The sequence below is a fragment of the Artemia franciscana genome, chromosome 8, assembly GCF_032884065.1.
Source record: "Artemia franciscana chromosome 8, ASM3288406v1, whole genome shotgun sequence".
Taxonomy (NCBI): Eukaryota; Metazoa; Arthropoda; class Branchiopoda; order Anostraca; family Artemiidae; genus Artemia; species Artemia franciscana.
In genome coordinates, this window is record NC_088870.1 from 41,335,463 (window position 1) to 41,348,005 (window position 12,543).

The window sequence follows — 12,543 nt, forward strand, 5'->3', positions numbered from 1 at the left end:
AAGCTGTTGCTAATGATATGAGAGTCAACCCTTTAAAGTTAACAGTTTTAACAATTAGTTTCCTAAAAACTCCCCCTTCTTTCTCCTGTCCTATCCCCCTTGAAATGTTTATTAATACTAAGAAATAACTGGGTGTTAACATCTCAAGCGACTTAAAATGGGATTGCCACGTTAATGATTTCTTAAAACGTACCAATACTGCATTTTCTCTCCTTAAGCTCCTTAATAGATTTAAATGTCCTAAATCGCATTGTTTGAGGATTTTTCTCTCTTTTGTACGTCCTACCCTCGAATACGCTTGTACTATTTGCCATCCTGGCCATGAATTGTCGGACAGAATAGAGGCAGTTCAAAAAAGGTACCTGAGAATTATCTTTAATGAGGGTAAAGTGCCTTAAATTTCTCTTAGGAGAGCAAATCTAGTCACCCTTAAGGAAAGGAGAGCACAAATTTCCTTGCGTTTTGCCCACAATGCCATGCATAGTCCTCGTACTACTTATCTTTTTCTAGTGAGCATTTACACCCCGTACTCGCCCCACACGTTCTTTTTCAAGAAAAATCCCCTTTCTTGCTCCAATAAGAGTTTCCACTGAAAAATATAGAAAAATGAAGAAAGTTCATCCCTCACATAGTTGAAATTTTAAATCAATAGCCCCCCTCTCTCACTCCACTTTTATCCTATAGTTTTAGTGTTTATTTTGCAATTACGAACTCTCTCTCTCTCTCTCTCTCTCTCTCTCTCTCTCTCTCTCTCTCTCTAGACTTTTATTTAAATTTGTTTTCCCTGTTTTTACTTTACGAGTTTTTATCGTTTGACTTTGATTGGATTGGTTGGAATTTTATGATTTTGTACTGACACTAAAGTGCAAATTCGGCCCTTTTGGGCTTGTGAAAGCCACTTTATTGAAATAAATCTTATCTTATACCCTTCCTCATCTGCACTTGTGGTCTTGTCATCGCTTTTGGGAAGCTCTGTGAACGCTGATACAGGAATTTTTTCGCTGGACAGCAGGCAGACGGAAGCTCCGGGTACTTAGAGGAAGTGTCAATTCTTCCAGTTTATGCCAGTAGTATTGATGGCGCAGAAGTAACAATCTGATGCATGGTCTAACAGTTCCCTCCAAACCATCAGAAACTCAACCTTCAGTGAAGTTTTTGCACCCTTCGTCCGTTATCCGAGGTATTCCACGCACATCTTGCATGCGGTGCCCAAGACTTATCTTGGTCACCCAGTTTGACTTCAAAGTAAGCCTCGTAAACGTGCTTTAAGAATCCCATGATGCTCCTCCTGTGTACTAACAGCGTGTAATCCCTATAGATGTAGCACAAAGCGTCAGGATAATTCCTGCATGACCGTTGTGCTGAAGCCATATCAATCAAGTGAAAGAAATAGAAATGCAGGTTAATGTCAGGCAATGAAATTTAGAATCAATTTGATTTGCTATGGGTTATCTAACTAAACTTTCAATCATGCATACAAATATGCAGCTATTTTAGAGAAATAAAATAATGTTGTAATTCAATATATCGTTCAAAAAAAATATGATTTAACTCAAAAACCCTGATATTAGCATATGTATAGCTCGTCAGGTAGGCCTATGGCTAAACTTCAAAACGTTGACCTGACAGAGCAAAATGAATGTGATATTCAGACTCAGAACACCAAAATTAGTCTAAATCACTTGAGAAACCCCTGGCGATTGTTTGGCTGTTACCCAGTGTTATTATTTGTAAAAATATTTCCCAAGAAAAAACAAAAAATTTTTATTTTGCTTGTAGCTACTGATTTGATGCAAGATTTTTCCATCATCTGAGGAACTACCACTGGGCCTCATACTATGTTCATATTTTTGAGCATTTGGCTTGGTTGATCACAGCCCCCTAAATCATTTATCACTGAATAAATTTGAAGTAGACCCTCTCTTAGTAAATTGTATATACGTTTTCGTTGAAATTGATCCCAAGCTATAAAATACAAAATATTCTCTCTGAAACCCTCCCTATTTAGCATAGAATTTCTCAAGGGACCTTGTAAGGACCTCTCTTATATATAGCATTGATTAATAGATTTGATAAGATTCCCTCAAAGGTGTTAGTATGTAGATGACCTGCTCAAATAGTCAAATATAATGACAATAAACTGTTTAAAAAATTTTGAAATCCACTTTTGTTTTCTTAGACCCTATCCCACACAAAATGCTAATGAAACATGTTAAACTCTTCAGTGTCACAAAATTCTAATAATCTTAGGTAGGACATGCATATTTTCGAATTTGGAATTCTGGAATTTCCAGGCAAAGGACAGTCAAAACTAAAAAAAAAATTAAAATGGATTAAACTTGTAGATTAACTTTGAAATGGTCAAATGTTGACAATACTTTAACTGTGAACAACAACGAAATCTTCGCTGGACCATTAAAGCTGAGAGGAAGTGGGCCATTCCAGATAGCGTTTCTCGAGAGATCCATATCACACTTTTATACCACATATTAAATTATAGAAACCTAGGTCATACAACCTAGACTCCGACTTACACTCCATATGATTATTCAATGTCATCCCTATACTTGAGGCAATTTTTTCCGTTTTTTGCCTCCACTATCTGAATTGTGCTTTATTTATTTGCACATTAAAAAAGTTCAAGAGAAACGAAGAAATAAAGTAAAAAGAATATGCATGTCAAATGCACCAGGATCCACCCACAAGTATTCCCCAAGTATTTCGACACGTATCGAATTGGGTTCCGACATACGTCAAAAACAGGTAACTTTTTTGTTCTGTCAAATTTGTAGATGAAAACACTCCAATTTGAGAAAATCAGAGTTTCAAAATTCTAATCAAACGGTTCGAGCTGAACATGTTTTTCCTATATACTGAAACCCTTTTCAAACCAAAAGTACTTAAATTCAGCCTTTCAGAAAAGAAAAGGTGTTTTTTCTTACAAAACTGTCAAATCCTTGGTACCTTTACACTATGTGACATTAGACCATGGAGATAGACCAAGTTATAACATACACACTTACATGAAATTACAATTTCACAGCGCCTAAGCCAATAGCAATATGAGTGCTGTCATTAAAAAGGTGTTCTGCAAAAAAATCGTAAACTTAAAAACATGGCCAACCCCTTAAATTCGGCATACTCCATCAACATTAGCAGAAGCTGTTATCATATATCTTATTTAGTTTGAGGGACAATAAAAAAAAGTTATTTTGCTTTAATGCATTGCAGCTTTTTTTCACCCTTGCAGAAAGGTTTGATATGAAAGTTGTTTTGGCCAAATCTTGGATGTCTGTAAAATGACTCATTCTTCAAAACAGTTGATAACCACAAGATTGAGTTTTCATCTATCTTGCCTATGCATTCAGAATTTGAATTTTGGTGAGAAGATCATGGATACATCTTAATTTGTTTTTACTTTTTCCGAGGATGATTATATTGAACTAATGGTCCTAAAAGATTGAGAGAAGGCTCATTTAAATAAAAATTAAAAGTTTTATTGCTGTTTTTAAGTAACCAAAAAGACTGGAGGGTAGCTAGCCCTCCTACTGTGCCCCTTTTTCTCCAAAGGCATCCAATCAGAATTTTAGGACAACAATCTGGTTCAGCATAGTTGAAAAGTCAAATAAATATGCCTCTGAGGATGACAATAATACCTTTTATTATATTTATATTGTACATATAGCATTTTTTTTGGGAAGTGTACAGAATTTTTTTCAGTAGAGGGGAATCCCACAGGAAAAATTTACATGGGAATGAAATTTTCAGGGGAATATTTTCCAAATAGGGGGAGAGGGATTTCCCAGTATGATTTGAAAATAGATCCTAAATTAAACTTTAAAAAATCAACTGAAAGTAAAAAGCAACATTAAAACTTAAAATGAACAGAAATTGTTCTTTATATGTGGAGGTTGTCACTTCCTAAATCCCTTGCTTGTGATACTAAAGTTTTTTAGTTCTTCAAAACAATCTTCTCATTCTGGCTTAATGGTCCTTATGTTTCAGCAGTAGCTTCTAAATTGTTTTGACAAAAGTCAAACTTTAGTGTAAAGAGCATGAAATTGAAGAGGGGGAGCCCCTCACATACAGCATAATTTCTGTTTAATTAAGTTTTAATGTTGCTCCTTACGTTCAGCTGAAAAAAATTAGTTTGTTTAATTTAATATGTCAAAAGAATCTACTTTACACAGTAATTCCAAATATGCCAAACTTTTTAAGTTTAAAGTAACTCTCCAAGAGCTGTCAGCATAAAAAAATACACAATATTACAAAGTGAGAAAAACAATCCCAAGGGGGAGGCAACTCTGACAACATTTAGAGTGTGAAGTTCAGCATACCTGAGAACCATGTAGCTATGGTTTCAATCCCCTGATTATAAAAATTTCTAATCTTGTATTGTTTGATGAGAAGAAAGGTCATAGTATTTTTTTTCTTGCGATGTTCATAGTATTGAACTACCTGGTTGTGGAAAGTGAGAAGAGGGTTCAATTGAATGGAAACTGAAATTCTTGTAGTGTCTATTTATAAGTACTTAAAAATCATGTCAGAGCTACTCTAATTATGCCTTCAGTCTCAAAAACAATATTTTGAATGAAATTTTTAATCTGTAGTTTCTCTAACTTTCATTAAGAGGTCCTTATGATGTAATTGGAGGGAGGATGTTGATAAGGAGCTTATCCCTATACCTCCCAGCATTCTAAGGAACATACATTAGACCTAAGCCTGCAACACAAATTCTGTAGGGGAACAGCTCCCCTCTTACTATAGAATTTTTCAAATTACTTCATCAGAGCCTATATAAAAGGCTGAACTTAGGTGTAAAGAACAAGCGGTTAAGGGAGGCAGCAGCTCTCTTAACTTAAAACAAGCAAATATTATCTTGCATATGAGGGGGCATACTATACTCCTCAAGTCTCTGCTCTTTATATTAAAGTTTGACTTTTCCTCTCAATGCTTCAAGAAAGTATGTTTTATAACAAGATCAAAGATAATAAAAAATAATATGTTTAACTACAACATAACAAGATTACAGATATTGACAAAGTATTGGAAAATAATGAGGTTCCAGGTGGTGTAAGCATGGTATATGAGTAACTTAAAATATGGTGGGTACTAAGTTAGGGGAAAGATACTGAAATAATTTTGATAAATGGTTGTATTCTAGGCCAAAGCACACCCAATATCTATTATAGGCTATACTATGACTGGCTGAACAGTGGTGTCAGCAACATAAAGAAATGCATATGCCTATGAGAAAATAATTGCAAGTGTATAAAATTCTAGTTAATGGACTTCTTGCTATCTTGGAAAGGGTTTAGGTTAGGAAAATGAAACTTTCACAGATAGGTCTACAGGCTAAAGTATGTCCTGGGAAGGTATTTTGAAGTACCCACCTCCACTCCTTCTCCAACCAGAGGGCCCTGAAATTTGCCTACATGACAGGTCTATATCTATTGAAATTTTGACAAAACAACATTTTACCTGAATTTTCAGTTACAAGTTGCCATTTCTCTGCCTTTAGTTCTGAAAATGTAATTCCTGTTATTTGAGTAGAATTTTGACCCATATAAATATTTTTCTTAAAAATTTAGGAAATGTATTTGCATATCTTTAAAACCTTATAAAATGGAATTAAGCAAAGTTATGAAGCTGAAAACAATTTTGTTGTACTTCAATTAAGCAGAAGATCTATTTTGCAAGGTTTCACTTTTAAAACACACATATTTTTGAAGGTCATCAAAGGTCAGGGCCCTCTACAGGGAGAAGGAGTTGAGGTAGTTGCTTCAAAATACCTTCCCAGGACATGCTTTAGTCTGTACATTCATCCCCAAAAGTTTCATTTCAGACAGTTTGTGGTAACAAACTGTAGTAAGGAGCAACCCGGCTCAATAGTAACAAAACTCTAAAAACAGAATTTCGATGCTAAAAGACATATCAAAAGAATCGTATTTTTATGCTGATTTTTAATATATAAGTTTCATCAAATTTCGTCTTTGTCATCAAAAGTTACAAGCCTGAGAAAATTTACCTTATTTTGGAAAATAGGGGGAAACACCCCCTAAAAGTCATAGGATCTTAACGAAAATCACACCATCGCATTCAGCCTATCAGAGAACCCTATAGAAAAAATTTCAAGGTCCAATCTACAAAAATGTGGGATTTCATATTTTTTGCCAGAAAACAAATCATGGGTGCATGTTTATTTGTTTGTTTGTCTGTTTTTTTTTCCAAGGGGTCATTGTATCAACCAAGTAGTCCTAGAGTGTTGCAAGAGGGCTCATTCTAAGGGAAATGAAAAGTTCTAGTGCCATTTTTAAGTGACCAATAAAATTGGAGGGCACCTAGGCCTCCTTCCATGCTCATTTTTTCCCAAAGTAAACGGATCAAAATTTTGAGATAGCCATTTTGTTGTGCATAGTTGCAAACCATAATAACTATGTCTTTGGGAATGACTTACCCCCCCCCCCACAGTCCCTGGGGGAGGGGCTGCAAGTTACAAACTTTGACCTGTGTTTACATATAGTAATGGTTACTGGGAAGTGTACAGACGTTTTCAGGGGGAATTTTTTGGTTTGGGAGGGAGAGTTGAGGTGGGGGGAGGGTTATGTGGGAGGATCTTTCCATGGAAAAACATCTCATGGGGGAAGAGACTTTCAATGACTGGGCACATGATTTTTTAGCATTATTTAAAAAAACAATGAAAAAATTAATATGAAAAGTTTTTTTTCTACTGAAAGTGAGGAGCAGCATTAAAACTTAAAACAAGCAGAAATCATTACACATACAATGGGTTTATCTCTTTGTAATATCTTGCTCTTTATGCTAAAGTATTTTTAGTAACTTTCAACTATATTCTATGGCCTTTGTGATTCAAGGGTCATTCTTAAGGAATTGGGACATAATTTAAGCTTTAATGTAAAGAGCAAGGTATTGACAAGGGGTGAACTCCAGCATATATGCAATAAAAACATAAAAATATAGAAGTTTGTTACATAAGTTAATTTGTATATTACAAATATTTTTTACTAATGAAAATGTATGTAAAAAAATTAAAAGTTCTAGTTGCCTTTTTAAGTAATCAAAAAATTGGAGGGCAACTAGGATTCCTCCCTCTCTCCTTTTTTCTCAAAATCTTCTGATTAAAAATATGAGAAAGCCATTTACCCAAAAAAAAATGCAAATTTTGTTTTAATTACTTACATGCAGAGAGCCAAGATCAAAATATGCATTAATCAAAAACATTCAGAAATTAAATAAAAAAACAAGTTTTTTTTAAAATAAAAGTAAGGAGCAACATTAAAACTCAAAACAAACAGAATATACTTTGTATATGAAAGGGGCTGCTTCCTCCTTAATGCCTTGCTCTTTATGCTAAAGTTTGACTCTTTCTCTTAACTCTGCTTTTTAAAACAGTAAAAAACTTTAGCATAAAGAGCGGGGCATTGAGGAGGAAGTAGCCCCTTTCATATACAAAGTAATTTCTGTTTGTTTTAAGTTTTAATATTGCTCCTTACTTTCATTTAAAAAAAAACTTTTTTTTTTTATTTAATTCCTACCTAAACCCTTTCTGAGATAGCAAGAAGTCAATTAACTAGAATAGTGAAGGAAATGTGAAAGTATGATCTATAGTAAAATGCTAGGCTAAATATTAGCCTATCAATTAAACATATCATTACTAGGCTATAATGCTTTGTTTTAGTTTTCATATAGACTAACCTAGGACCATTGGCTAATTGGCACCAATAAGTAGGGGCACTTTGGCCAAGGTACTGAGCAGCAGGGTATAGTTGGCACACTGTTACCTAGTTGGAAACAGTTTGATTTTGGTGAATTGAATGGTGGCCTACTTTTGTTTTTAAAAGAGGCTTAAATTTCTAGGGCTATCTTTATTTTTATTGAATTTTGATTCACAATTAGCAGAGTTTTTTAAAGGGGGGCAACCAGTTGATCTGCCCAGGGCACAATGGTGGGAGGGTGCTGCAGCTGGAGGATAAACCATTTTGATCAAGTTTTTCACTTTAATTATACTTTTTTCTCATATTTGAGTCAAAAGAAGATGACTTATTAATTTTTTCCCAGATGCCACCAACCCTAGGAATGATTCTGACAATTAGACCTAGGCTATTTTGATGAGTGGACAAGAAGCTGTTCATGAGCTAACTAGCCTATTGGATAGTTTGACAGTGTTATATTTCCTATTGCATCAAAAACTATAGATAATAACTGATCAAAATTGGAAAATTTGCTTTAGGCAATAAATTCATGCACCTATTAAATAACATCATATTTTTTTATATATTGAATTGAACTGGATGATTCCTCCTCTCTTCCCGCAAGGACTCAGGAGGCTTCTTATACTATGATCACTATACCACTTGGTTCATATAAGATTTATCCGATTAATATCCTTTAAAAACTTGCATATCAACTTAAGTCCATCAGCACAATCACTGTTCAAGCCTTCTCCGCTTAGTATGTCACTATTCTGTCGAATTTTTTTATATAAACACAAACCAACTGCTTGTTTGAATTGGAAATTGTGTGTACTTACCAGCCAGCGTTGTCAAAGCTACAACATAAATTATGCTACATTTCTGACAAACCAAACCACAAAAAATTGTGGTACATTTGACTCCTGTGTTCTTTTACTTGTCCGATTACTTATCCGACTAATCCAAGGGTTTTATAAGGTGGGAATATTTTTAAGTTATAAAATTTATCCATTGTTTTATTTGCTATTGGGAAATATGCATGCATTTTTAGGTTGGGGAGCAAGAAAATGAATTTTCTACTGGGAGGATTTTGCACGGGGAGAATTTTCCATGGAGAGGGAAATTTCCAAGGGATGGTTCAAGGGAAGTTTTACACTAGGCGAATTTGCCAGAATTCCTATACGAAATTTCTTTATATGTCTTGGTTTCTCCTTACCGATTCAATTTTAGGCGTGGAGATGTTAAGGCCTGGATTAAATCGAGAAGAAATTCGTAAAAATGAAGTATAACGCCTGAAAACGCCTCTTTTTGTTTTAATATGCCTTGTGCCTACTTTTCTTCTGCTGTACACTATGTCACTTTGACTCGGCCATCAGAACTTAGTTCCCAGAAAAAAACAGTTCCAACTATCTGTCTATCAACTTGTCTGTGGTTCATTGTGCCCTCATTGAAGCTTAGTAACAATACTACTAAGCCGTCTTCTTGTCTTAATGGTTACAATTGTACTTCTAATGGACCTACAGGCTGAGGAAAAATGTAAGCCAAAATGAATCGCATATTTGTACTAAAAATTACAGATGAATATCAGATATATAAGCACTGAACAACTTGGTAACCTCTCACACACAAACCAACCTCCCCAGAACTTCAAGTATATTTGACCCTGGCTATATCTAGGGCTCATTCGTCTCTTCTTCTTTCTCCTTGTACCAGGCCATAAGATTCTTCCGCATATCGGAAGGAATTTCCCAGTCGTGCACGGTTCCTGAGGTACGAGTGACCGGCTACTTTGCATGCATCAGTGAGTCTATCGTGTTGAGAAGTAGGCTGTTCCTGAGTTTCGTTTTTATATTTGATAGAGCTGAAAATTGACGTTCTGCAGCACTGGAATGCGGAAGAGCACACAGATTTAGCATGAAAATCTTTCGTATTCAATAACGTCTTCCAAAAGATCGAAGAAGACACTTCAGTTCCCATGGTTCTGATAATCTCATCCCTGTGCTCACTCATCAAGATCCACTGAGTCTCTACTACATTCCTTGGCCTTTCCACTTTACCTTCAAGTTTCCCAAGTAAGCTGCTGAACCAACCAGTCGGTCCCACTAGAGTGTCAATTTTTCTGCTCAAAGCCATCACTGGGTTCAAACAAGCCAGAGCTTTTAAAGTGGGATCAGAACGATCAATTCATTTCCTCATTTGTTTGATAGCTTCTACAAGGAAGTTCAGGCAGTTCGACCTAAACTGTTTGAGATCATTCGAGGGCATCACATCCTTGTATTTCAGCATGTGTATTTTGGTATTTGGACCAAAAGAAATCTCGAAGATTTCCTTGAAACAGCCTGAGATCATGTAAATGACAAAAGCATCATCATTCTCTAAGATGTCAGTTTTGACAAACGACTTCATGATAGACTTCATGGTTGCCCTTGATCCGGAAAGGAGTTTGTGAATGCGAGTGTCACTAGTCTGGAACTCCAAATTCAAGCAAGTGATCTTGTTGACCTTTCTCATCATTTTTAATCGAAACAAGGTAAGCCTAGAATGAAGTAATCTTGTTTTAAAATAGAAGTATATTCAGTTAAAAATTTTGAAGCTATATTTATTTACTCAATATATAAGCCATTCAACTAGCTTCAATCTAGTATTTTTGTCATATTTGTTGGTGTCTTTTTAAGCCATATGGATTATTCTGAAGGAAAGACTTCACTGGAAATTTGTAATCTTGTCCGAGGTGGGATACCCTCCTGTACTCTTAAAAATGTGAGTTGCTGCTTAAGCATACAGCTTTGGTAAACTGTACGCTGTTTACTTTTTGCTACTAAGTACGTACCAGTTGGCTACATCACATGCTCAATCAAGCAGCCAATTAAGTTAAGATATTCAACATGCATTTTGATATGAAATTTCCACCTATAGCCGTTTTCTTCTCGTGGTTTAAATTTTAAATATGGTGATGGCAATCTGTCCTGTATTCCGCACTATTCGTGCACTACTGCTACCGTTAGGTAGTGCTATTCACCTCCTTTAATTTGTAGCTTTTCTGGAGGTAGAAAACCGAAATTTTACTTTTCTTTTATTTCCATTTACAAAACAAGACTTGGATGACAAAATTGTGTCATTTTTTTTTTAAATGTGTCATTTTCGTCGATTGTGTCATTTTTTATCGAAAAATGTGTCATTTGCGTCGATTGTGTCATCAATTCGACTGAATGTGTCATTGTGTCACGCAACATCAAATTGTGTCATTTTAACACAAAATGTGTCAATTTGGCAGCCTAGGGGCACCTAGGCCCCATCCCACACTCATTTTTTTTCCCAAAGTCACCGGATCAAAATTCTGAGATAGCCATTTTATTCAGCATAGTCGAAAAACCTAATAACTATGTCTTTGGGGACGACTTACTCCCCCACAGTCCCCATGGGAGAGGCTGCAAGTTACAAACTTTGACCAGTGTTTACATATAGTAATGGTTATTGGGAAGTGTACAGATGCTTTCAGGGGAATTTTTTGGTTGTGAAGGAGGATGTTATGCGGGGGGAACTTTCCGTGGAGAAATTTTTAATGGGGGAAAAAAATTTCCATGAAAAGGGGGCAAAATTTTTTAGTATTCTTCTCAAAGGACAACGAAACAAGCAAATATGAAAAGTTTTTTCAACTGAAAGTAAGGAGCAGCATTAAAACTTAAAACGAGCAGAAATTATAATTGCATTAACATATAAGGGGTTCTCCTCCTCCTAATACTTCGCTCATTACGCTAAAGTAATTTTATTAATTTCAACCATTTATTCTACGGCCTTTGTGATTCAGGGGTCATTCTTAAGGAATTAGGACAAAATTTAATTTTTTGTAAACAGCAAGGTATTAACGAGAGGGTGAACCTCCTCATATACGTAATAAAAACATAAGAGTTGAGAAGTTTGTTACGTAAGTTAATTAGTAAGTTACGTATATTTTTACTAATAAAAACGTTCGTAAAAAATTAAAAGTTCTAGTTGCAATTTTAAATAACCGAAAAATTGGAGGGTAACTAGGCCTACTCCCCCACTCCTTTTTTCTCAAAATAGTCCGACCAAAACTATGAAAAAGACATTCAGCCATAAAAATAAATTAATATGCAAATTTCGCTTTAATTATTCATGTGCGGAGAGCCAAAATCAAAACATGCATTAATTCAAAAACGTTCAGAAATTAAATAAAAAAAAACAGTTTTTTTTAACTGAAAGTAAGGAGCGATATTAAAACTTAAAATGAATAGAAATTACTCCGTATATGAAAGGGGCTGTTCTCCCCTTAAAGCCCAGCTCTTTACGCCAAAGTTTCTTATTGTTTTAAAAAGTAGAGTTGAGAGAAAGAGTCAAACTTTAGCGTAAAGAGCGGGGTGTTGAGGGGGGAACAGCCCCTTTCATATACGGAGTAATATCTGTTGGTTTTAAGTTTTAATGTCGCTCCTTACTTTCAGTTTAGAAAGTCTAGTTTTTTTTTGTTTAATTCTTTTCAAAGGACAGCAACAAAAAACACTGGTATAAGGTTTTCCGTTCAACGAAGATGAAAGAGTTTATAATCATTTTTTTCTTCTAAATGTGGAGCAGTTACGGAGTATTACCCCCGAAGTTGGAAAGGGATTATTGTTACCATAAGAAGGCTCATCGATGCCGACTTAAAACTTGGTTCGCCGAACAGCGCATCTCAGAATTTATTGATGGTTGAACTGGAAAATCAACGGGTTTTGAGTGCACCAGGTATTCTGCATTTACTTGGGGTTATACCGACCCAGGAACACCATCAAATATCTTTGGTTTATTAAAGAGTCCAATTTGGCTCATTACATAG

The 12,543-nt window shown here is 35.3% G+C and overlaps 1 protein-coding gene across 1 annotated transcript in view; it reads right to left on the bottom strand.

The window, feature by feature from the left end:
- Positions 1-8,502, bottom strand: part of LOC136030439 (DNA polymerase theta-like) — a gene marked incomplete in the record, with an annotated part of 266,307 nt that extends 257,805 nt beyond the window's left edge. The window contains 1 exon segment of the mRNA XM_065709422.1: positions 8,269-8,502.
- Positions 8,503-12,543: the final 4,041 nt, after the last annotated feature.